Source organism: Antechinus flavipes, chromosome 5 (genome assembly GCF_016432865.1).
Source record: "Antechinus flavipes isolate AdamAnt ecotype Samford, QLD, Australia chromosome 5, AdamAnt_v2, whole genome shotgun sequence".
Taxonomy (NCBI): Eukaryota; Metazoa; Chordata; class Mammalia; order Dasyuromorphia; family Dasyuridae; genus Antechinus; species Antechinus flavipes.
This window is the reverse complement of record NC_067402.1, coordinates 113,003,515-113,028,025: the sequence shown is the minus strand read 5'-3', so window position 1 is coordinate 113,028,025 and position 24,511 is coordinate 113,003,515. Positions and strand designations below refer to the sequence as shown.

Below are 24,511 nucleotides of genomic sequence, written 5' to 3'. Positions count from 1 at the left end.
TCCTAATCAAGAAAAAAAAAGCAAGTCTTTTCTCTCAAGAATCTTACATTCTATTCAAAGAAAGCAGTACATAAAGCTAAAAAGCTAAATAGGAGGAGGAGGGGGAGAAAAAAGAGGGGTGCCTAGGACATAGTAAAGAAATCTGGAGATTATGTATAAGGAGAATCTGGAAGAGAAGTGAAGGCATGAGCATGGGGCTGTTATAAGGCTTCCTCATAATGGAAGTTCATCAATTAGAAGATGAGATCATAGAAGCATATGGAGAAGTCCAGAGTCAGGAAAGCCATTCTCTTTAAACTCTAAAATTCCAATCTCAAACTTTAGTTATAAGCACACTTCTATGAAAGTTTCCTAGAGTACATTTTCCTGGTTGTATCTATTAAGTAAATATTGTTGGAGGAGGATATAATCTTTACTGATGTTCCATAAAGACTCTTCTATTATGCTATCAGTATATCGAACAAGGATACTGATGGAAATTGCATTTTATTTCCCTAGAATAAAAGGTTTTGCATGGTGTTTTGTAGATTCTTTATCTTGGACAAGTCATGTATAAATTTGTCAGGGACCAAGACTTCTGAAATGAACATATCCTCAGGATAAAGATATAAGCTTTAGTAAGAAGTTTTAGGCAAATAGTAGGAAACTGAGTTTTTTTGTCAGTCAACCTGTCATTGATCACTTTGTCCAAAACCTTTTGCTTCCATTGTCCAAGTTAGAAAACTGGTACTGCAGAGTGATGCTGGGCAACCTCTTGAGGTAACAGACACTTCCATATCATGTCATAAAAAATTTACAGAGAAGGAAAGGAAATAAAATGTTCAAGGACTACCATGTCCACATTGACTAATTTGTTTCAGAAAGGTCTTCAAAACCTTCCTTTAGAATTATTCTATACTTCCACCTTCCCCTATGGAATGCTATCAGTCAGGCTAGCTAACACCATTGGTTTACCATTTCTAAAGCTTATTCCTAATAGACTACAGGTAATAATTGCCTTTGCACCATAAGATTGGCACCCAGATTTTCCCAGGGTCCAGATTTGTAATCAGGCTACTCCTCCTTCCTGTGATTCTAGGGGCCCAGAGCTTCCTTTTATCATATGTTATGGTTTGGTTTGTTGTTCAATACTTTTTTTAGTTACAAGAAACCAAAATCTCACAAATGCACACCTCTCACCATCAAGTCAACAAAAACTGGAAAAATTTTCTCAAATTTTCCATTTTTGACTAGATATGGAGGTAAATTACTTTGAAAAACCACAACTCACATACAATTCCTCCTCCCCATCCCCCACAGGATTATGAGCAAATGAATACTATGCTGGCATTTAGGCCACAACTTTAATTAAAGTTCTCAGTCCCCATACTATGTAATTTGCAGAAGTTGAGGTTTTCAGTGCTTAACTATGAATTCCTTGGGGTAAAAAAAAGTCTAGAAATCATTTCCAGAACCAACTTGTTCATGTTTATCTTTTACTTGTTGGTCACTATTTATTCTTAAGTCGAAGGAAGTATAAACATTAGGTTTGGTTTTGTTGGGTTTTTTAAAGATGAAGGCAGGAAGCAGCTACCTGTTTGCTATAAAGAAAAAGCCTCTTAATCTCCCTTCTCTTCCTAATGTTTTTGGCAGAGAGTTCTTAACCTCTGGATTAGTCCTGGCTCCAAAATGCCCATCAGTAGCATGTCACATCCTTGTTTCTTCTGAGGAAGTGAAGAACCTGGGTCTTTGCCTTTTGGAACCAGGTAGATTAAATGTTAGACTTTAAACAAACCTGTAACTTTATCATGTGCTATTATGGAGGTTTATATGACACACAATACATATGTTAGCCTGTATTAGGGCAGTGAGATAACAAGTTGATAGAGGACTGAAATTGGAGTCAGAAAGACCTGAATTCAAAGCAGGCCTCGGGTACTTTCTAGTTGTGTGATCCTGGGCAAAACACTTGACTTTTTTGTGCCTCAGTTTCCTTATCTGTAAAAATGGGGATAACAATAGCATTTATTGCCCAGAGTTGTTGTGAGGATCATATGAGATAATATAGATAAATTGCTTTGCAAATCATAAAGTGCTATATAAATATTAGCTATTAGTGTTACTAACTGCTCAGATTTATATAGCTATCTGTCATTGGACAAGACTCTTTATCCCTGCCTCAGTTTCTTCAACTGAAAAAAGGATTTAATAATAGCACTTATCTCTCAGGGTGATTGTGAGGATCAAATGAGATAAAATTTTGTAATGTGTTAGCATGATGCCTGGCATATAGTAGGTGCTGTAGAAATGTCATTTCTCATTATCATCATCATTATTATTATGTAACATTTAATAATGTGTTTTCCTTGCAACCACACTGTGAAATAGGTTGTTTTTAAACACCATTAGCCTCATTTTATAGAAAAGGAAACTGAGATTTGTTTAAGTAAAGTGACTTGCCTAAGATCACACACCTGGCAAGTCAAGAAGAGTTATTAACCTGGATCTCTTATTTTCCATTGAAAAATAGCAATTCCTTCTCAGAGAATTAAGTATAAAAGAATAGAAATGATACAGTTCTTTCATCAGAGGTCCTCATGTTTGAAAAGGGAAATAGGATAATTATTTACAAATGTACATGGAATTCAATGGAAGTATAGGTGAGAGAGTAGAAAACCCAATCCTTTAAGTAGCACCATAAAGGAAGACTGCCAAGTGGATGATGGAGATTATATCAATGCAGTTAGATGAGCAGCCCATTGAGTTAGTCCGTCAAGGCATTTATCTTGAAGGTGAACAGTGAACTGAAACCAAAATTGAGCAGAAAGCAAGAGAGTTGAATTTACTTATGAGAAATTACAGTGCCTTCAATGATTCCAAAATGCTTCTTGACTTCATTTTTTAGCACAGGTATTCTCTCAATGATGCTGTATGGGAAGAGTAAGAGAATACTATGATCTCTGTAAAATCAAAATTATAGCTAGTCCAAAGGTTAATGGAGAAATGCATAGTGGGGGTAAGGAGGATTTCAAATATTACTAAAAAGAACTTTTATGAAAGAAGGAGCATAAAAACATCACTAATGATTGAAAAAAGGAAGTGGGTATAGTTAGGTAGCAAGAGAGAGGAATAACAGATGGCCAGCCCATATTACACTGATACCCCTGAACTATTTTTAAAAAACCATAGAAATATCTTTAGTCCATTGGGGGAAATCCTCTATGAAAGATTTGCTTTTTAAAAAACTGAACAATCAGGCAAGATGACAAGACATGGATGTATTGCTGCTTTGGTGTATGGAATTATCAGATAAATAACTTTACAATTCTATCAAAATAGAGAAGTAATTCTCTCAAGCATTTATTAAATAAAGGGCTTCTTCCAATAACTGAGTAAAATGGTGGAGTTCAAAACGTGGAGTTTACTGTAGATTACACATGTAAGATAAAAATACTACAATAAAAATGCCAATTTATTTCATAATGGTCCTCATAAGAATAAAGTCAAATTTTAATTGGGAAAGAAGAGGTAAAGACAAATGTGAAAGAAGTTCATGGAAAATCTTATCTTGCTACCATCATTCAAAATATAATTTGGGGAAAATAACAAAGTGCCCTGGAAAAAATACTGGACTAGTAATTCTCTCACTAATCTATAAAATTATTTTAATAGTTGAGAACAGCATGTAGCCATGAACTAAATTGTCCATTTATTCAACTATGGTTCCAAGATCACCTCTCTTCTCATATAGCCAGCGTTCTAATACTCTTGCTGAAACCATTAGTACAGGAGACAAAGCGGGGTAAGAATATTTAGATCCACACTCTTACTCTGGAAACTGTATATTTATTTTTAAACACATTTTTATAATGGTATTCCAATAAAACTGGTTTCCCATGAATTTTTATTTTATGCATTTAAAAACAATTCTGAAAGAGACTGTTTCATTGTACTGCCCAGTGTTTCATGATTTTAAAAAGGTTAAGAACCCCTAAATTAGAATACTATATAATTGTTGTGGTGATCTACTTATAGCCATTGAATTTACTGGGGAGAAGAGAGGAATGTTCAATTATCTAAGTAATTTTTTAAAATTGATTAGTTCAAATTTAGAGTGATCCAAATCAGCTATTAATATGGCCAAAACTCTCAGATTGACTTTTTCAGATCTGTTTTCCATCAAATAGCCGTGGCCTTGGATCTACAATAATTTCACAAATGCAAGGGGAGCTAAGGGTGTAAACTTACAGCTTGTTGATATTTTTTAAATTACCAATGCATCTGAAAACAAGAAAAAGAAGAAAGCTCGTCTTCTGACCCATTTAATTTTTTTTTAAGTTTTGTCCCCAGCTGCCCATAACTAATGTTGTAGTTAAAATTGCAAGAGAATTTTCTTTTCTTTAGAAGCTTGTTCTCATCTGTAAGTTATTTGACTGAAACCTGAGGTGCTTGGTTTCAGCACAAAGGTGACTTTGGAGGGGAAAGTTTATGCCAGACTGGTTCAGTTGTTTTTGTGTTATGCAAGCATAAGAAAAAAAAATTAACTGTTTACTCCTGAGTTATAAATTTCAGATTCGTTTTAGGGCAAATGGCAAAATGTCCAAGCTTCAAACCTCAATTTTGTATTAGTATGTAGATGGAATATCATCTGTTTCTGTTCAAAACTAAAACTGAGACGCTGAAGGATATTAAATAATAGGCTTTTGCCCATTTAAGGAAACTATTTTAAGGTCTGACATTTCTTGCAGCAAAAATAACAATGAATTACTTTTTAATTGTGATCATTTAAATTTTTAAATGTTTAAATTTACATAAATAAATTTCTATCATTTGGGTATATCAGGTAAAGTGATTTTTTTTAACTTTTTCTCCCAGAAAAACTTTGTGAAAAATCAAAACAAAACAAAAGATGTCAAAAACACACTAAGAGCTAAACATGGTAGTATATGCCTGTAAGCCTGGTCTGAGATTAAAGAATCTCTTGAATTTAGAGGTCCTGAATTAAAGTGGACTTAAAACCCATCAGCCATCTTCATTAGGTCTGGCACTAATATGATGAGCTTCTGAGAGCAGAGGATCACCAAGCAGCCTAAGAACGGATGAATTGACTTTAATCTATTTGGAAACGGAACTGGTCAAAACTTCTATATCAGTCAGCAGGGATTGGACCTATGAGGAAGTACATCCTACTTCCAGCATGAATGAGATAGAAAATAAGAAGGAAGGAAGGAAGGAAGGAAGGAAAGGACTAATGTATTTAGCATTTAAATTATAAATTATGACCTAACACATTACAAAGATTGCTATTACCCTTATCCAGTCTAATGTATGATAATGAGCTAATACACTACTATTTTGGTTTCTAACCTAATAGTAAAGAAGATTATATGATGCTGGTGATGTTAATTTAACTGTAAAATTATTTACTATTTCATTTTTAGATTTGTTTTTAGGTTTAACTTTAACTTCGAATAGATATATGTATATATGTGATTTTTATATGTGTGTATATATAAATTAAATTTGATATGGATACTATTTCAAGTCCTCCCTACTTGAAACAGTCTCCCTATTCATCTCTACCTTCTGACTTCCCTGATTTCAAGTTTCAATTAAGAAGCGTTTTCCAATTGTCCTTAACTTTAATTCCTTCTTTCTGAGATGACCTCTAATTCAGCTCACACACACATATATACAACATGTATGTATGCATAAATACATAAAATATATGTTGTTTTTAATATGGTTGTTTACATGTTGTCTCCTCCATTCAATTATGAGCTCCTAGAGAACATGGGCTGTTTTTGACTTTTTTTTTTAATTCCCTGGCACTAGTACCTGGAACACAGTAGGAGCTTAATAAATGCTTGTTAACTTTACATATATCATAGCATGTAAATGAAGCCTTATTTGTATGAAATAATGTATGGAAAATTCTATCAAAATTTTAAGTACTATATTTATTATTTTTTTACTGTTTACTGCAGAAACTTCTATCTAGTCAAGTCAGCATTCTTTCTGCAGCTTAGAGCTTTGTAGAATTGCCTGAACTCATTGATAGAAAGTGCTCAATCAATGTTTGTCATTGAAATAGTGATATTGACTTAGGAAATGTCACCTCAGGAATCAGTTTCTATGATACTTTCCCTGCCAATTAAAATTATTATGAGTAAAAAAAAAAGTATTAGAAAAATTAAGTTTTCTCCCCTAACTTATGGAAGACACATAAATATATTATGGAAGAGTATTCTGTTGCAAAGCATTTGGCAGTATAGAACTATGTGATAGAGGCTGCTTTACTTGGGTGTATCAATACATATATAAATCATGATTTAAAAATCCCTCTACTTATCTGTGTATGTCATCATATATTTTCAAAACAACAAGGCAATTAGGAATTCTGAAGAATGCAAGTTAGTAATTTATTTACAATTGAGGGAAAATTTTTAAATCTAGTTTCCCATATTATTTCCACTTACAGTTTGAAATTCTACCATCAGAGATTCATTCCTTTTGATTCTATTGCAGGTCTTCTTTTTTTTTAAATGCAAGTTAATTATAATACATTAAGCTAATTCACATGAAGGTATCAGTGACTCATCAGATAATTTCCTCTGGTCAGAAGAATGGAAACAGTGAAAGAATATTGAATACTCTTAGGAAGCATTATAAAAGTTATTTATGGGGGAAAAAAAGAAAGGGTCACCAAGAATAACCTTAGCCTACTTAATAATATTCTCCTGGTATTCCCTTGTACTAGGAGGAATTAATCAAAGCAGTTTCTGATATCAGTTAATTTCCCCAGCATAATCTGATAACCCATCCACAAAGTTGGAACATTTTAGTTAGAAGCTATATATTTCCACAGCAGCATGTAATTATTACTACTAATCAAGTTCTAAGGATACTACAAAAAGGGCATTCGCTATGTCTTAGAGATGGCAGCCACTGGCAACTCATACTTTTGCCTGGACTTATTTAAGAAACCTGAGGACCTTCTCCTGCTGCAGATGTTTTTAAGAAGCCTGGGAGTAGAAACTTAGCTTCTGGGTGTGGTTTTGAAAGTGATCCAACCAGGGCAGAAGATCTGTTCTGTTGACCTTGGCAGGGTCACCAAAGAGTTGTCACAGGGAGATCCAAGAGAAGAGAAGCCTTTGGGAAGGTTAAAAAAAATAAAATAAACCAAAAACCACTTTTAAAAATATGCAGAAGTCTTATTATAATTGACTAGCGTACATAACAACAGCTTGTTAAGAATCTACTGTTTACAGACCACTCTTAGGTATAGAGAGAGATATATGAAGTTTAAATATAGGATCTCTGCTCTCGTGGAACCAAAAATTATATAACTACTAGCCCTCAGATGGAGTTTACATAAATTGCAATTTGAGAGATTCAGGTTAGCTATAAGAAAGCACTGCCTGAAGGGAGATTTTTAAAATGCTAAAATGGAGGTAACAGTAGGGACTTTTATTTAAAACAAACTAACAAAAAAAAAACCAAAAAAAAAAAAAAAACACGTTGAAAAATCAAAACACCAACTCTGTGTTTCAAATAGTTGAGGGGATAGTTTATCAGAAGGCAGAAATGATATAATAGTCTACCCTCACTTCCATTACATTCAGCTCTTGAGATCCAATGGAATGAGTGAAAGTATTGATCCCTTTTTTTTTTTCATTTTGTTTGTTTTGTTTTGAAAGACTTTCACTTCAAGCTCATCTCTTTTGAGCAAGAAATAAAATTTATGAGAGTCTCCCCTGTTTTTTCTTTTACTATATTTGCTCCCTCTCCTTAAGGGAGTAAATGGTCAGAGGTAGGTAGGAAAAAGAGAACCTTGCCACATCATTGGTTTTCCCCAGCCATGAATTCTGCCTTTCTGAGAAAACAAATTCTACATTCTGTCATCCCATTCTTTCTTGCAAGGGCAGCAGTATTTGTTATTTACAAAGAACATTTATTTACACATGATTAATACCAGCTATTATTATCCTCTTAATAGAATTATTTTACCCTCCTTCTATACATATTAGCATATGTTTGTTGCATGCATCATATATATAAGTGTGTGTGTATATGTAAATTAATGTAAAATTTCATTATTTAAATTCAAATACAAAAGGGCAGGTTCAGTTTGTAAAAACAGCCTCTTGAGCTAATTTTCAAGTTTAACTGTCTGAATTAGGACAAATTAGGAAAATATGTTTAGCCTCAAGCTCTTCTTCCCTAAATTTTAGGCTTTCTGAATATTTTATGAGGCATGGAAATGTTGTGGAGTTGTTGATTGATCAAAATCCTATGAACTGATTTTTTGTTTGGACTCGAATCCCCAAAACATTTAAGTTTAGTTAAGAAATCAGACTCTGAGAAGTTATGAGATTTCAAAACATGATAAAAATCAGTTGTGTTATGATTTTTTCTTGTAGTCATTTTTCTGTGCCTCAAAGATGTTCTTTTGAAGTTTTAGCCACCAGGACTTGGGAGACAAATTAATGAGGTTTTTACCCTTTCTTTCTTTTAAAGCTCATTTATCAGTTAATTAGCCATCCCACCACAAAAGGGTGATGGTTCCATCATATTAATATGAAAAATAGGTCTAAGTGAACATACATAAAGGAAAGGGATATTTGTTAAATTTTTAAAAACTTCCTTGGCAATTCCAAATAATATTTAAATGAACTAGGTGTAGTTCATTTAGTTGGAAAGGCAGTAGATGTAGATCACATAATGGTCTGGACCTCATGAGAACCAGCTTCTTGACCAAACCTCCATTAGGAGGTCTTTACTGATCTCTCATAGCTTGGAGACTTTCCCATAGAGATGAAATACTTAAATACATACATACATATATATATACACACACACATATATATATTTGTGCATATACATAAGTATATATAAGTGAGTACATAATATATATGTGCATAAATTTTGCATTGTATATTGTGTATGAATGTTTGTTGCCTTATATACGTGTTTATAGAAAATACTTTTTTTATATATATCTATATATCTCATACATACATACCTATATACCATACATGCCTAGTTCTTTACATGTTCTCTCTCTCATTAGAATGTGAGCTTGGCACATAATAAGCATATCATAAATATTAATTGATTATTAGAATATAGGAAAATCTCCTAATTTCTCTGGGCTTCAGTTTTATCAGCTATAAAATGAAGGAGTTGGACTAGATGATCTCTCAAGGTCCTTTCCAACTCCAAAATGCTATGATTCTATGAAATAGACTAATAAAATTTTGCTTGAACTACCAAATTTGAATTTTCTCAGCACAAAAACTGTGTGTAGATTTGTTTCTAACCAAAACAATATTGGTCTAAAACTAATGTGTTTCACAGATTGGTCTATCCAGAAGCACTTTTCAACATTCAAAATATCACTCAATAGAGACATCTAAAAAAAGTTTATTTTTATTATCTCCAAATATTTGTTTATGCAAAAATGTTTGAAGCAAACTGCCACTCCAAATTGAAAAATAGACATTTTCCTCAGGAACAAACATTTTGGCAGTTAAGGGCCCCCTAATGAAACATTTTGTTGAGAAATGGGTATTTGATTTGAGAGATGTTTGCCAATGTCATTCGTGGCCTGAATGCTACCATCACACAATACTGGAAGCTAGAGCAAAATATATAGCAAACCCCTGGGAAAAACTCCACGACTGTGCTATCTATGGCTATGTGTATATCCGTACACAACAGGATAGGCTTCAACTTTTCATGAAATTATTAATGTCAGTAATTACGATGACTAATAATTACCTTGGTTACGTATAGCCATGACTTCTATCTACATCTCTTGAAAGAATGTGGAAAATTTAGCAATGGTCTGAATAACTCAAGCTAAAAACTTCTCCTTATATATCTAGATAATTGAAGTAAAATGTCTTTTGGCCTGACCAAGATTCAGTTATCCTGTTCTTGCTATGTGTAGTTAAAACCTCAGAACTTCCTGTAAACCACCCCCATCCCCTTAATTCATGATTCTTTGCACTTGAAGTTGTATTTTCCACTACGGTTGACTCAATAGAGGGAAGGCTAGATAGATTTTCAGTCAAGAAGTTCAATTCCTGCCTCAGAAACTATGTGACCCTGGGCACAGCCTCTGTTTGTCTCAGTTTCTTCATCACCAAAATGGAGTTCTCTACAGCCCCTACATCCCAGAATGGTTATAACAATCAAATGAGATATTATTTGCAAAATGCTTTGCAAACATTAAAGCATTTTATAAATGTTTTTATTATTGCTGTTGCTGCTATGTCAGTATTTCATTGGATCTATGGTCTCTCTAGTGCCAGAGCTCTCTCCATTGGAGCAGAACATAGCCTTTCCATATTTTCTCATTCTATGTGATTCTTCCCCATTGTTTTCTGTATATCCTCTATATAACGTATGCTCAACATCCTGGGTTCCTTCTTCCGGTCCTTTCATTATGTCATGGCTACCAGTATACCACTCAAATATTTTAACCAGTCATACATATCACCTATTCCTCTGCCAATCACCTATGTCCTTTATGATGTGTTTTAATGCCACTTCTCATGCACACATTATTATTGGTAAAGTGTTGAGGTCTATTTGTAACACTTTGTGTCTTTCTATTGCCTTTTGGAGCACCTATAGCTTTGATTCTTCTGATACTCTTATATTTCAACAAAGTCATACAGCAGCATTAAGTTTTCAGTTTAAAAAAATCAGTTGCCTCAATTCTAGATGTTCCATTTTTTTAAGTTTTCATATTCTTTAAATAAAATATTTCTCTTCTTCCTACTATTACTACTGAAGATGATGATAAGAGAAAGGAAGAGAAGGAGGAAGAAAAGGAGAAGAAAAAGGCTGATAAAGATAAGGAGGAAAAGGTGGCAGAGGAGGAAGAAGAAGAGGAAGAGAAAGAGGAGGAAAAGGAGATGAGGAAGAAAACAAGGAAGAAGAAAAGAAAAAAAGAAAATGAAGAAGAGAAGAAGAAGAAAATTAAGAAGGAAAGAAGAGGAAAAGGAAGAGGAGGAGAAAAAGGAGGAGGAGGAGGAGGAGGAAAGAAGAAAAGGAAGAAGAAGAAGAAGAAAAGGAAAAAGAAGAAGAGGAAAGAGGAGGCAGAAGAAAGCCAAAGAAGATGATGACAATGAAGATGAAGGCAAAGATAACAATGATGACCTTGACTTGAGTTCAAATATAACCTCAGACAACTGTGCTCCTGGACAATTCACTTAACCTTTGTTTACCTCAGCTTCCTCAACTGTAAAATGGAGGTGTTAATAATAGCACTTACATCCCAAGGTTATTGTGACAATCAGATGAGGTAATATTTGTAAAGTGTTTAGCAGAGTGCCTGACACATGGTAGGTGCTTAATAAATGCTTGTTCCATTCTTCTCTTCTCTCTCCTTTCTATTTGACACCTTAAAATTTACAAGATAAATTTATCTCATTTGAACCTCTTAATAACCCTATTAAGTATTTTTGGAGGAATTCCCTCTACCAAGGCAACTTCATCGTAAATGTGCAACCTTAAGGACTCTAAGAGGTTAAGTTAAGCTTGCCTAGAGTCACACAGCCAATATGTATCAATAATAATACTTAAATACAAGTCTTTTTAATTCTAAAACCCTTTTTCTGTTCCCGACATTACAATGCTTTTTAAGATAGGTTATTTTACTACACCTGTCTAAATAAAAGTAAATTAAACCCTTCATTTTATTAAATGATTAAATCATATTTTGTTAACTAGTTCTTTGTTTCTGACTAGATATTGAACATATTTGCAAAGCATTTCATGTTTTACAAAATGTTTTTAGACTTTTGACCATGGAGGACAAAAGGTCAAATCCAGTTACAATAATGGAAATATTTGTCTCACAAAATGAGTTGCCTAAATTGATGACCCATTTATTTCAAACACTCCTTGATTCACTAAAAGAATCAGACATTCTCTTGGAGTTTGTTGTAATGGGATTTAAAGAAGCTGAATTAAATGTTCCAAGAAATTTTTCCCTTGATGGTTAAGGGAGGCTCAATCCCATTATAACTGTTGGACAAAACTCTTATCAATTTTCTGTGGCTACAGCCCTATCTAGAAATTGACTTTACTTCATTTCTAGCTTTGAATTGAGAAGCCAGAATCTAAGAGCACTATGAGAGAAAATTACAAGAAAAATTAAATGTAAAAGTGCATGTAATGGTTGCTTTTCCTTTTTGTATAATGCTGAGTACATTTTTTAAAGTTTAGCTTGAATCTATAGCTTTTATGTAAAAAGTTCTAACTAATGCTCAGTTATGGTAGAGGTAAATTTCTATCCAAAGGACCAGCTCAGTAAAGATTAAATTTTAGAAATCTAAATTTTATTAAATTGGGAGGGAGTGCGTAGATTCACAGGATCTAAGAAATAATCAAAAGAAATCAAATCTTGTCATTTTGTTTTGTACCAAATGAAGAGGTGAGGAAAAGTCTCACACTTGATTTTTTTAACCGTCTGAAAAAACATGTCCCTGCTTTGATAATCTGTATTTTCACTAAAAGCTAAGAAACAAAGAAAACATTTTGGAATCCAGAGGTTTGCTACCAAATATTTGTCTTTTAGCTAAAAGGAAATAAGAAGGTAAGAAACTATCTTAAGTCTGTGCATGGAGGCTTTGGCTGAGATCTTGTCTTCCTTCCAAAGGTTTTTAAAAACAGCTTCACTGGAAACCATTAACTCATCTGGTGGAGGGGTGAGGAGGAAGTTCCAAAAGAAAAGACAAAAGATCCCGAATCCTTTTTTTTTCTTTATCAGTTCAGTTGTTTTCCTTATTCCATTTGCACAGTCATCCTCAGGATCAGAAGATAATTCATTCATTTCATCAAATAAATATTTGTTAAACATCTATTCTACCCTTAGCACCTACATACTGTGGGGAATTCAAACAAGTATAATATGTGGTCCTTGATCCATCTCTCTATGTACACATATGTTAATTTATAGTTATGTACCAGTGTACTTGAAGATATATATGTGCACATACTTATATATAACACATGCATATATGTGTGTACATATACATATACAAATACTCATAACTGTGCCAATAAGGAATAGGACAGACAATAAGTTCTCTAGGTTCAGAAGGAGAAAGTATTAGATTGAGTTGGAACTTCATGGAATACATACTTGAATTAAGCCTTGACTGAAGGTCAGAATTGAATAAATCAGCATCAATTTAAATAGAATAAGGAATGCAATTTGAGGTGAAAATGACAGCATGAAAGTGGTCATTCATATAGGAAGTTCTAGGAATAGTAAATAGCCCAAGTTAGTTAGAACAGTAGAAAAATAATGAAAAATAAAATGGGAAAAGTTTATTAGGTCTGGATGATACAAGACCTTGAAAACCAGGATAAGGAATTTGGACTTTGTTCTGTAGTCAGTAATATATTGAAGGTTTTTGAATAGAGAAGTGACATCATGAAAGCTGAGCCTGAGGAAGTCTGGCATCTGGCAATAATGTATAAAACAGATTGAAAGGGGGAGAGATTTTGGAGCATCATCAAAGCATTAAAATTATTATCAAGTAACTATGATGGCCCAAATGAAGTTAAGAAGCTAAAGCTAGTCATAGAGTCTAGAGCTAAAAAACAAACAAAAAAAACCACCTTTGAGATTATCTGTTACAATTTTCTCGTTTTATATCTAGGGAAACTAGACATACTTTCCCATCATCAACAAGGTCACTTCATTCTGCCATAATTAATTTCAATTAATTCAAACCTACATGTCTAAAAGGCCTGGCAAGACTAGAGGGCACAACTTCTGACATAATAGAAGTTGTTGAGAATATAGGTAGAAGCAGACAACTTTAAACCTAATGCTGAATTTTCAAGAAAAGATAAAGACTTGATACAGTTCTCACATGAAAATTGGGAATTGATGATTGATCTTGACCTATGGTATTAATTCTTAAAGAAATACCTATATAACATTTTATCTGTTAGTATATCAGCTATAAAAGATGTAAAGTCTAAATAGAAATTCCTTGTCAGTTTTTGTAAAGTAAGTGAAATGTTTTATGGAATTTATTTTTAGGAAATTTGTTTTTTAGATATGTTAGTATCATGTTTATTTTATATACTGATAGTAGTGATTACATTTACATGCATAATATATAACTACATTTTTAAAAAAAACCTTATTTGCTTATTCTTATAAGCCTATCACCAGGGCAAAAAAATGGTAGATGACTTATTATTTTTACAAGCCAACCTGCCCAGAAATGTGGAAAAGGAAATGAAGAAAAATATTCTATCCAGGCAAAATTTAAATCATACATTGAATTCACTTGTTTACTGATGTGAATCAATATCTGGTGAAATTTCTTTGCTGATTTCTAATAAATAGAAAATAGCCTAAGAATAGGAATATATAGGCATACTTAACAGGAATGGAGTAAGCATGATAGGAGGGGATAGTATGGTGACATTTGAAAAGGTTCTTAATTTTATTGATATCTTGTTTTTATATCACTTTCCATACTGAAAAATAACCCTTCCCTTTCCATATCTTTTAAAGCACTCCTTGTAACAAAGAAAGAGGATAAAACAGTCTAGAAAAACTTACCAAAATATCAACTGAATATGACTGTAGATACAAAATTTAATACCCATAGTCCCCCATCTCTTCAAAAGAGGGAGGAGGAAAGTGCATTTTTTTTTCATTTTTCCTCTAGGGAGTTTTGATCCTCTATCCTCTAGTTTTGATATGTTTTTTGTTTTTTCCGTGTGCCTTATTGTAGTCCTTGTGCATATTGTTTTCCTGACTCTACTTACCTCATTCTACATCTGTTCATATATTTTCCCATGCCTCTCTGAATTCTTCAAAGTCATCATTTCTCATAGTAGCAATAATATTTCATTACATTTATGTACCACAACTTATTTAGCTATTTTCCTATCAATGGACATTGTCTCCCTCCCTCTCTCCCTCCCCCACCCAATTCTCAGTTACCATAAAATGTACTGCTATCAGTATATATCAGATCTTTCATTCTGGATGACCATATTCTCCAAATCAAAAATCAGGATGCACATTTTATTTTCTTTTTAAATATGCATTTATTTTGATAAACATTTATTACCTCTCCCTCCCACTTCTTTCATCCCAGTTGAACAATAAAAAATCCCAAACCCTCATAAGAAAGCTATGTAGTACAGCAAAAACAATTTCTACATTGGCCATATCCACAAATGCATTTCTCATTTTGAATTTTAAGTCCATTACCTCTCTGGCAGGAGGTAAGTGGTGTGATTCATCTTCAGTCCTCTGGACTCATGGTTTATAATTGCATTAATCAGAGTTCTAAAAGAACCCACATTTTCATATTTCATAAAACATTTTAACAGCTTATCAGTTGTTGTTTTCTCCCCCCTTCTCTGAGCAGTTAAGCATCTTCATTCTTTACATTAACAACAGCTGGTTTGAGGTCCTGGATTAGGTCAGAAATAAGTTTTGTTGGTTCAAAATTAAAAATGATATATATATTGAACTAAAAGGATTTTTCATGTTTCAAAATTTATGTACACTTCTTGCTTTTTGTTTCCTACTGTACTTATTATTGGCTTGCCAGTAACATGCTAAAATAAAGCTGGGACTAAATTTTCAATAATTTCATTGATTCATATTCAGCCTTCTTTAGCAGGGTTTACTCAATATTGTTCTCCATTCAACTACTACCCGAGCTAACTGAAACAGTTTGTTGTCTGAAATGAATAATTAGAAACATTGCGCTTAATTCGTTCTCTGAAAGTAACAATTCATCCATTTAGTGCTTTTCTGGTGATTCTCAGTTCTGTGCTGGGGCTACCTGGTATCTGATGCTCAGCTAGGATGAGTCCCAGGAAGAATTACTTTCCATCCGGAGATACGCCCTCGCAATGTAAACTGGCAAATCAATGCAGTGCACCACAGTTCTTCTTTAGAGATGCATGGTAGCTCATTAGTATCGTCCTCAGGGAACTAAGTGAAGAATTCAAAAATTCTAGACTAGGAGAGAAAATTTTTGGCTTTTGCTATCATTAGGCAAATCCTGTCACTCATCTCGTTGTCTTGCACCTATACCATTTGTTGAAACCTGCTTGAATAATACTAACCATATTTCTGCTACTTATCAAAAGATAGCCTTCAATTACTGGAAAAGATGAATAACCCCCATAGCTCAACAGTGAGATAGCAGGAATACAAAAAACAGCCTCATTGATTCTGTGTGACAACTGACATAGTGTAGCAGGCAGTGGCTATTATCCTCCCCCATTTAACAGAATGATACACTGAGATACAGAGGAAAGTTTCTACCACTTAGTATCACAGGCAAGATCAGAAATGAGCCACGTGAGACCCAATTCCCCTTCTTGTGTGCTGCAGTAACACTAAGCCATGTGAGGCCCCATTCTCCTTTCTATGTGCTGCAACTGATAATGCTTTACAGATAATATTCAGGGTCTGCCTTTTTCAGGAAAAATAATATATAACCCTGGCTATTTTCATCATAAAATTTCAGAAGCCCTTTATAACCTTGAATTATGATAGCTATTCATCCTTCCACTTCTCTATATATTCTCTGGAGAGCAAATTATTATCAATGATAATCCAATAATAGTCATAAAAGTAATGTAATCATATCAGAAGAGGCAGCAATGGGTTGTTATGCTGATGTAAGTAAGCTTTGGAAGCCCCTCTAAAGCAAGGGGAAGAGAGGAAATAAGCACCTATTGTGTGCCATACAGAGCTCACTATGCTAAACACTTTACAAATACTTCATTTGATCCTCACAACCATCTTGGGAAGGAGGTGTTATTATGATCCTTATTGTACAAATGAGGAAACTGAGGCAGGAATGTTAATAAGTAACTTACCCAGAGTCAGATCACACAGCTAATAAGCGGCTAAGACTGAATTTGAATTTGAATCTTCCTGACTACAGGCCTAGTGCTCTATTCACTATACTACCAGTTGCTTTTAGACAAAAGCAGGGTTCTAAAAACTGTTCCAGAAGAACCCAGAGTCCTAGCTTATTTGGATTCCAAGGACTATTTCATATATGAACATAAGTGGAGAAAGATTTTCGTTGTCTTGTCCTGTCACACACAAGTAATTACTTGTGTAAGAGTGCTATTTTTGAACCTAGTTTTCTTTCCTTCCTTGTACTGTAGCTCCAAATAATGCTCTCATCTTCATCTTGATGCAGGTTCATTTGTTCCCAAAGGGCAACAAGTCTACACTAGGAATAGTGCAAGTGTTACCATTATAAGGAGAAATATATTAAAATTTATTTTAACCTGACCCAGATACAGAACCACATAAAAAGGAAAGAGATGTCATTTAAAATCTCCATACTTTGTTGCCTTAACATTTACTAACTTTTATTGTTTCATATGCATCCATGTTAGGATGCATGATTGTTGATTATAGATTGTTGTGAAGTTAGAATTATGCAAATATACCTTGCTTATCATTAATTCTTACTCATGGTGATACATATTACCTTAACATGTGAAGTAATGGATTTGGTACAAGTTGAGACTTATTTTTTTGACCTAGTCAATGTGTTATTGTTACAAGGTTTTGGTTTTTGTTTTTTCAAAATGGGGAGGAAGAATTTTTTTTTTTTGGCTGAGGCAATTGAGGTTGAGTGACTTGGAAGTGTTAAGTGTCTAAGAGCAGATTTGAACTCATGTCCTCCTGATTTCAGGGTTGGTTCCCTAGCTGCCCCAGGGGAGGATTTTTTAATTGAAAAATAAATAAAATTTAATTGAAAGAAATAAAAAAGTAGGCACTTTTTAAAAGTTCATATCTCTTAATCAAAAAGTTTCCTTCACTTCAAAAAGTTTGCATGGCTCTACTCTAAAGGATAAGTAATTCCTATATTGCCCCAAGGGATAAGACCTGATGATTTTTAAATTTGTTCAATTCCAGTTTTTTCTCTGATACACTTTTAGGAAGCAGGTGCCATCCTAATTATAGGAAGGAAGATGTGAGTGCTCAGCAAGACATTTTCTATTATTACATTTTCATAAAAACAAAAGAGAAAATGTCTTAAAAGCACTCAATTTCAATTTCTAGATCCAGGCACTTTCTTCTCCATTCATTGTCAAACTATGGTCCCCTACATAGAAAATACCACCAGAGATCAAAGAGAACACAGTTTTAATCCTGTGTTTAAGCAGGATTTGGATCCTGCAACAGTAAGTATATGAATCCTATCCCGCCCCACCCCCAAGTCTTGAATCTCCAAGTGCATCTTTAAAAAAGAAAGAAAACTATCAATGTAATCTCAAAGTTTAGTGCATAATGAGGCTCCATCAGAATAATTTGCCAGGCTTAAATTCTCCTCTGGAAGTTCCAAGAGTTTGGGAATGGTTGTGATGAGTATAGTTTGGGTACTCTGAAAAAAAGAAAACCATTGTGGCTCCTGTCCACAGGAAGGGAATTTCCATACTGAATGATCGTCCCTAAGGAATCCCGGAGAGATTTTTGAGTATGTGAGAAATGTGTATGGGAAACTTGATTTTGGAAAATGATACTTTCCAAAATGGCAGCAATTTTTATAATAGCACAGCTGCTTCTGAGAGTTATAGACTTGCATAGTGACCAAGAATAGCACATAAATATAAACTTACAGCAAGGCTTGTGCCCACCTGAATGTATGTTCCTTTGGATTTTTCCAGCATACACTAAATACTTTCTTTCCCTCCTTCGCATTTTCTTCTTCCTTTTGCCAATTAAATTCCAATAAGCTCTTTGAGGACAGGCACTATCTTTCTTTTTCATATTTCTGTCTCCAGTGATCAGCACAGGACCTGGCATATAGCAGTAAATAATTAATAAGTGTTTATTGATCAACTGTCCCCTTATTTCCAGGTTTGGTCCTGGCAGCGTAACCCTGAAGGGTTGGTTTCTTAGGTCCTTTGTCTCTAGGGGGTGTATGGGGGATTCCTGAATAAAGTTTAGGTAAATCTTGTATGTGGGTAAGAGAATTCTAAATTTAGATGTGGAAGTGACTTCACAGACCATTGAGTTCAAATCCCTCATCTTAGAGGTAAGGAAACTGAGGCATGAAGAGATTAATGACTTTCCTAGAGTGATAGCTATTTACATGTCTGAGGCAGAATTTGAATCCAGGTCTTCTTGATTTCAAGTTCATTGCTTTATCCTCTATTCCCACATGTAGGTATTGTGTTATTTTACCCACCACAGAAAATGAATAAAGGACTCAAAGGAGACCAGACACAAATATAGAAATATAAAGCACTCCAATAGCCCATTAAGCTCAACATCTTGGCAAACATTCTTTTTCTGGGACTGATGAACAATGCTCCCCCATTTACCCCAGATCCGAATCATTCCAGCAACCCATAGCAACAGCAGGCTTGACAAGGTCCAGATCTCTCTCCCTATCATGGCACAGATTTAGTCCTTCAGCTGTTAAGGATCGTCTTTTCTTCTCTCAATAATACGTTGGTAAGACAAACTTCTCCTTTTATGAAAGTCAAACTGGAATAGAAAATCAGTTCTCAGGAACTTTGATCTCTTACCTATGTTCAGAAAAGGAAAAAGAAAGGCAGAAGAAATTGCCCAGAAACTAGGGGTTCAGAAACTCCCCTGTCAGCCAGATGTGTACTCTTCCTGCAAGGACTCTTTTTTTTTCTCTTGAGGGAGAGAAGGGAGAAATCCCCTTCACTCCTTCTTTGCTGAATTCCAGGCTGGAAGTTCAAGGAACTTTGGAATCTTGGGAAAAGAAAGCATGAGTCATCTTGTATTTCATTTTTATAGACCACAAAGGAAGTGGTCCTAGGTAGGACTCTATTCCTTTGAAGTTGAGTCAACAAGTCTAAATAATAAGGCTCCAATAGATGTAGAGAACCTGATCAACCCTTTCTTCCCTACAGGTATGAAAGCCAGTTCGTGAATTCTAGTTGTTTATTTATTTTATTTGAATTTATTTCCTTGCGAGAAGGGATTGTCTTTTGCCCTTTGTATCTCCAGCATTTAGCACAGTGCCTGATAACAAAGAAGAAGTTTAACCAATGTTTGATTGATTGGTTGAATAGTAAACTAGAATTTGAGGAAATGGCTCTGGTAATGAATGGTACATATGTGGTAAATTCTAAGCAAGTTGTCTGACTTCAGTATCATCATTTTTTTTTCATCTTGACAGTGAAAAAGAAGAAGGATATTAATGAGTGATGTTTTGAGAAATAACTGAGTTTAAAAAGATTTTCGAGTGTATCATGTAAGATTCAGATGGTACAGAGAACTGAATAGAAATTGCATTCTGTTAGTAAATGGAGGAGAAAAAAGAAACCTAAAACATCTGTTTGAAAAAGTATCTCTTCTTTTTAAATTTTTTTCTGCTTAAAGTGCAAAGGCTTCTTTCATTTTTCTCACACTGTTAGGGACTATTGTTGATACTAAAATTAATATTCAGTCTTTCAGCAAATATTTTGAAAGAATCTACTTGTGCAAATCATGGGTGCTAGACTTTAGTGGAGGTACAAAGAAAATAAACATATATCCTCTGTCCTCATGAAGCTTGCAATCTACAGAGAGCATATGATGCACAGATATATAAAAATTGTGGTTATTCCAATAACTAGAATGCAGAACATATAAAAAAGAACATAAGAAAAGAAAATTACTAGGCAAGATCAGTGGAAGAAAAGATTATTTCTAATTGGAAGAAGGGGAAAAGTTAGGTGGATGTATCTGATAGACAATTGACAATTTTGACTGGAACTCTGGGGAGAAATTGGGGAGAGATGTAGGTTTGGGAGTTCATCTGCCTGGTGGTCATAATTAATAAAACAGGAGTGAATGAAACAGCTAAAGGAAAAGTCAGAAAGATGAGAAAAGGTCAAGGACAACTCTTTAACTAAACTTTATTAATAAGGCAAGCATATATATTTAATTTAGCACAAGACACAGACCTAGACTTAGGTCTATGTTGTTTTTTTTTATGTTCTTATACTTGAATTAATGTTATAGTGTTTGAACTACTTACCAGTAGTAAATTCCTAATTACATTATAATGGAAGGCATGAGTACTCCAAAACAGCAGGAAAAGTAAACAAAAATTTAAAAAATATATTCCTTACCATAGATCATTATGGAGAGAATGCTCATGATACATCTATTTTCTCAAACAAACAATGCCTATGGATCAGAATCACCATTTAGAAATTTCACCTTTGAATAAAGGGACCAAAATCTTTCAGGTAATGATGGGGGTAAAGAGAAAGTAGAGAAAAGGGAGGAAGGAAAGAAGAGACTGTCAGTACACCAAGGAAATCTCTTTAAATGTCATATTGGTCCAGTTCAACATTCTTTGATGGACTAGTTTTCTTTTTGTTTGGTTTAGTCCTTTTTTTGGGAGGGGGAAGAATAGGACTAATATAACTATTTACTGAACTTAACTAATCATTGGCTTTTTGAAAAACCCTGGAATCATACATATGTCCCTTAAGTTTCATACCAGAATAACCTGGAGTTTAAGGAAAAGAAGAATGTTGTGCTCACTTTCTATTATTTTAGATTTACATAATTGTCTTTAGAAAAAAAAAAGATTGTGCATACAGTAAGCACTTAATATATGTTGAATTGAGTCAACTGTTTTCAGTTGCATAAAAAAATACAGAGGAAGGTAGTTAACATTTGATAATAAACCTGGAAGTCCGAAGACTTGAGTTTGAGTCATAGTTTCCTGATGTTAGGCAAGCTCCTTTCTCTTTCTGAGACACCATTTTCTTATCTTGACTGTCTATGATTCTGTGAATTTAAGGAGAATCAACATAAGTTTACTTGCCTACAGTCTCTAGCTCCCTTCCACTTTTCTCCAGAGCAATATGGTCCATTGAATTCAAAGAAGACCCTGCTAATGGTGATTATTATCTCTCAGATTAGACCAGAAAAAAAAAACCCAATATGGGATGCATCTTTACTTTTGCACTGAATTAAAGGAAAATTACATTTGCATTTCTTGCTGTATTACTTTCTGGATTACTATAAGGACATTTAGTTGCAAATATTAAGGCAATAATCACTTTGCTTGTCCTTTCCCCCCCCCCAAAAAATCCATGGATTATTATTAGCAAGAAAGCAATAGAGACTGCAGGATTTAAAGTTAGAAGGGACTTGGAGATTATCAAATGCAACTAGCTTACTTATAATGAAGGAAACAAAATCCCAGAAATTCTGTGTAGTTTACCCCAAATCATATAGGTCATAAATAGCAGAGCCAGGATTTGAACCTAGACATTTGTACTCCAACAAATCTTTACACTGCACCACGATGCTTCATCCAAGTGGCAGACTCATATTTATTGCTTCTCAAAGGAATTTAGTATGTTGAAGGAAATCAAAAATCTATTCACCCTACCCCACCCACAACACCCATACACTCCTCCCATAACCTCCCCCACACACACACACTCACACACTCATGTGCATGTGCAAACCTGGAACATTCTTTCTGGGATAAATACTTCCAGCCACCATCCTTGATCCCATTTGCCAATTCCTCTATTGCTAATTGCTTTTGAAATCACTGCCATCACTGAGATTTCTTTCTTTGAAGTAGCTGCTAGGCGGGGAAGGCCTATGACAGATTTGAAGTTTTTCTTTGGGTGCCTATTGAATCAGAAAGGTCAGGAAGAGCTGAGATGGAGAATTTCTTTGAACCTACATATTATGAAAAAGAATCTAGTTTTGGGAGGGACACAGATGCTTATAATTGACCAGTTAAGTGGGTGCTTTCGTAAACACCAGGAGCTCTCAAATCTATAGGGAATCTAAAATCTGCATGCAATTTCAATAAAGAAGTAAAGGGAAGGTCACTTAAGAATGGTCTCGAGAACCCTGCAGGCTGCCAGGGAGAGACTGACAAATAAAGGTGAGAGGCTCACAGGTGTTAGCAGTCAGCAAAACTCACCTGCTCACACCCAGGTGGATGGATGGAGCAGTGACTGCCTTTTTTTGCCTGTCCCCACTGGTCACAGTTTGGAGGCAGGACAACTATACTCCCTCCTGCAGAGGAAGGGTTTGGCTTCTCCAAGACTTACCTTGGCATTCCTTGATGTCTTGGGGAAGCAGATGACCCCAACTGAGCGAGACAGTCAGCAGAACAGCAGCCCTTGATGCTGCAATGGGAAATTTCCATTCTTTGCTTGCAGCCCTGAAAAGAAAAAAAAAATCTAAAGAGCTTGGTAGCTGGGAAATTTCCATCATGGAAAATTTTAACATATTCTTTAGCTCTAAACTCTGCTGGTTTACAGGGACCCTTCTCTTCTCTTTTGATAATTTCTTTCTTTAAAAATTATTGTGAAAATGGCAAAGCTAGAAATATGATCCTCTGAGGCTAAGGAAGATGATGTGATGGGGAAAAAAAAGTTCAGGGTCAGTCTAGTACTGATATCCACCTTTGTCTACCAAAGCCTTAGAAATGTAAATAGCTACCAGACCCACTGTTTGGGAACCCTTCCAAAAGAACGAAGTATCTTCTGTTGGAGCACAGCAAGTAGCAGATGGATGGATGGATGGGTGCAACTTTGGAACATGACATAGTGAATGAACTCTGCTGTTGGAGAAAACAGTCCCAGGCAGACCCTATAGAGTTCCTCAACTTCATGAGACCAGCTTATCTTGAACTGAAAATCCCATCCAGAGCTAGCAGCAAGTGAGCTCCTGAACTTAATGTCTATTCTTCCAGCAGGTGAGTCAAAATAGGAGTTCTTAAGCTTTTCTGAGTCACAGACCCCTTGGGCAATCTAGTGAAGCCAATGGACCCCTTCTCAGGATAAGGCTTTTAAATGCATAAAATACATAGAGTTACAAAAGAAACCAATTCTATTGAAATACAGTTTATCAGAATGTTGTTTAAAAAAATAAACAAAAATAAAAACAAGTTCACAGACCTCAAAATAAGAGCCCCAGATCTAATAGGAGGTGCTCTGTCCAGACTGGATGAGATGATAGATGCTTTAATGAACTGTGAAGATAGAAACCTGGGACCCAAAGGCTGCCTGACTCCACCCAGGTGGAAGTTGATGGATGACCTCTAAAAAAAAATAATGCCATGCCAGAGACAGCCTCCAATTCAAATTGGCCACAGTTCCCTTATTGCATCCTATATTGTTCCAAATATAAATTGACTCTGACTCTTAGTCAACATTTTGGTGTCTTCATATACATTTCAAGGGATGGATTTAAAAATGTGGCCATGAAAAGGATGAGAGAGGAAAAAGTTAGGACTTGATATCTGTCTCAGAAGGTTGTTCAGAGAATCAAATGAGACAATGTATATAAACTTTAAAGTTACTAGATAACTGTTATTGTTACAATTACTAATAAGAATAAATTACTTTCTAGTTGGTTCAAAATATTAAAAACATTTTTATTCTTATAAAAAGAAAAAAAATGAAGAAGGAAGGAAATCTTCCTGGTGCCCAAGAGCGTCTATCCTGACTAACCCACGTGTGCCTGTAACATTGAATCAAA

General features: G+C 34.6%; 1 protein-coding gene across 1 annotated transcript in view; it reads right to left on the bottom strand.

Annotated features, from left to right (window-relative positions):
* LOC127564360 (mortality factor 4-like protein 1) overlaps nucleotides 1–23,184 on the bottom strand; it is a 29,093-nt gene extending 5,909 nt beyond the window's left edge. The window contains exon 1 of the mRNA XM_052000841.1: nucleotides 23,077–23,184. The gene's annotated coding sequence lies outside the window, so the exon portion shown is untranslated. The remainder of the gene's footprint in view (nucleotides 1–23,076) is intronic.
* Nucleotides 23,185–24,511: the final 1,327 nt, after the last annotated feature.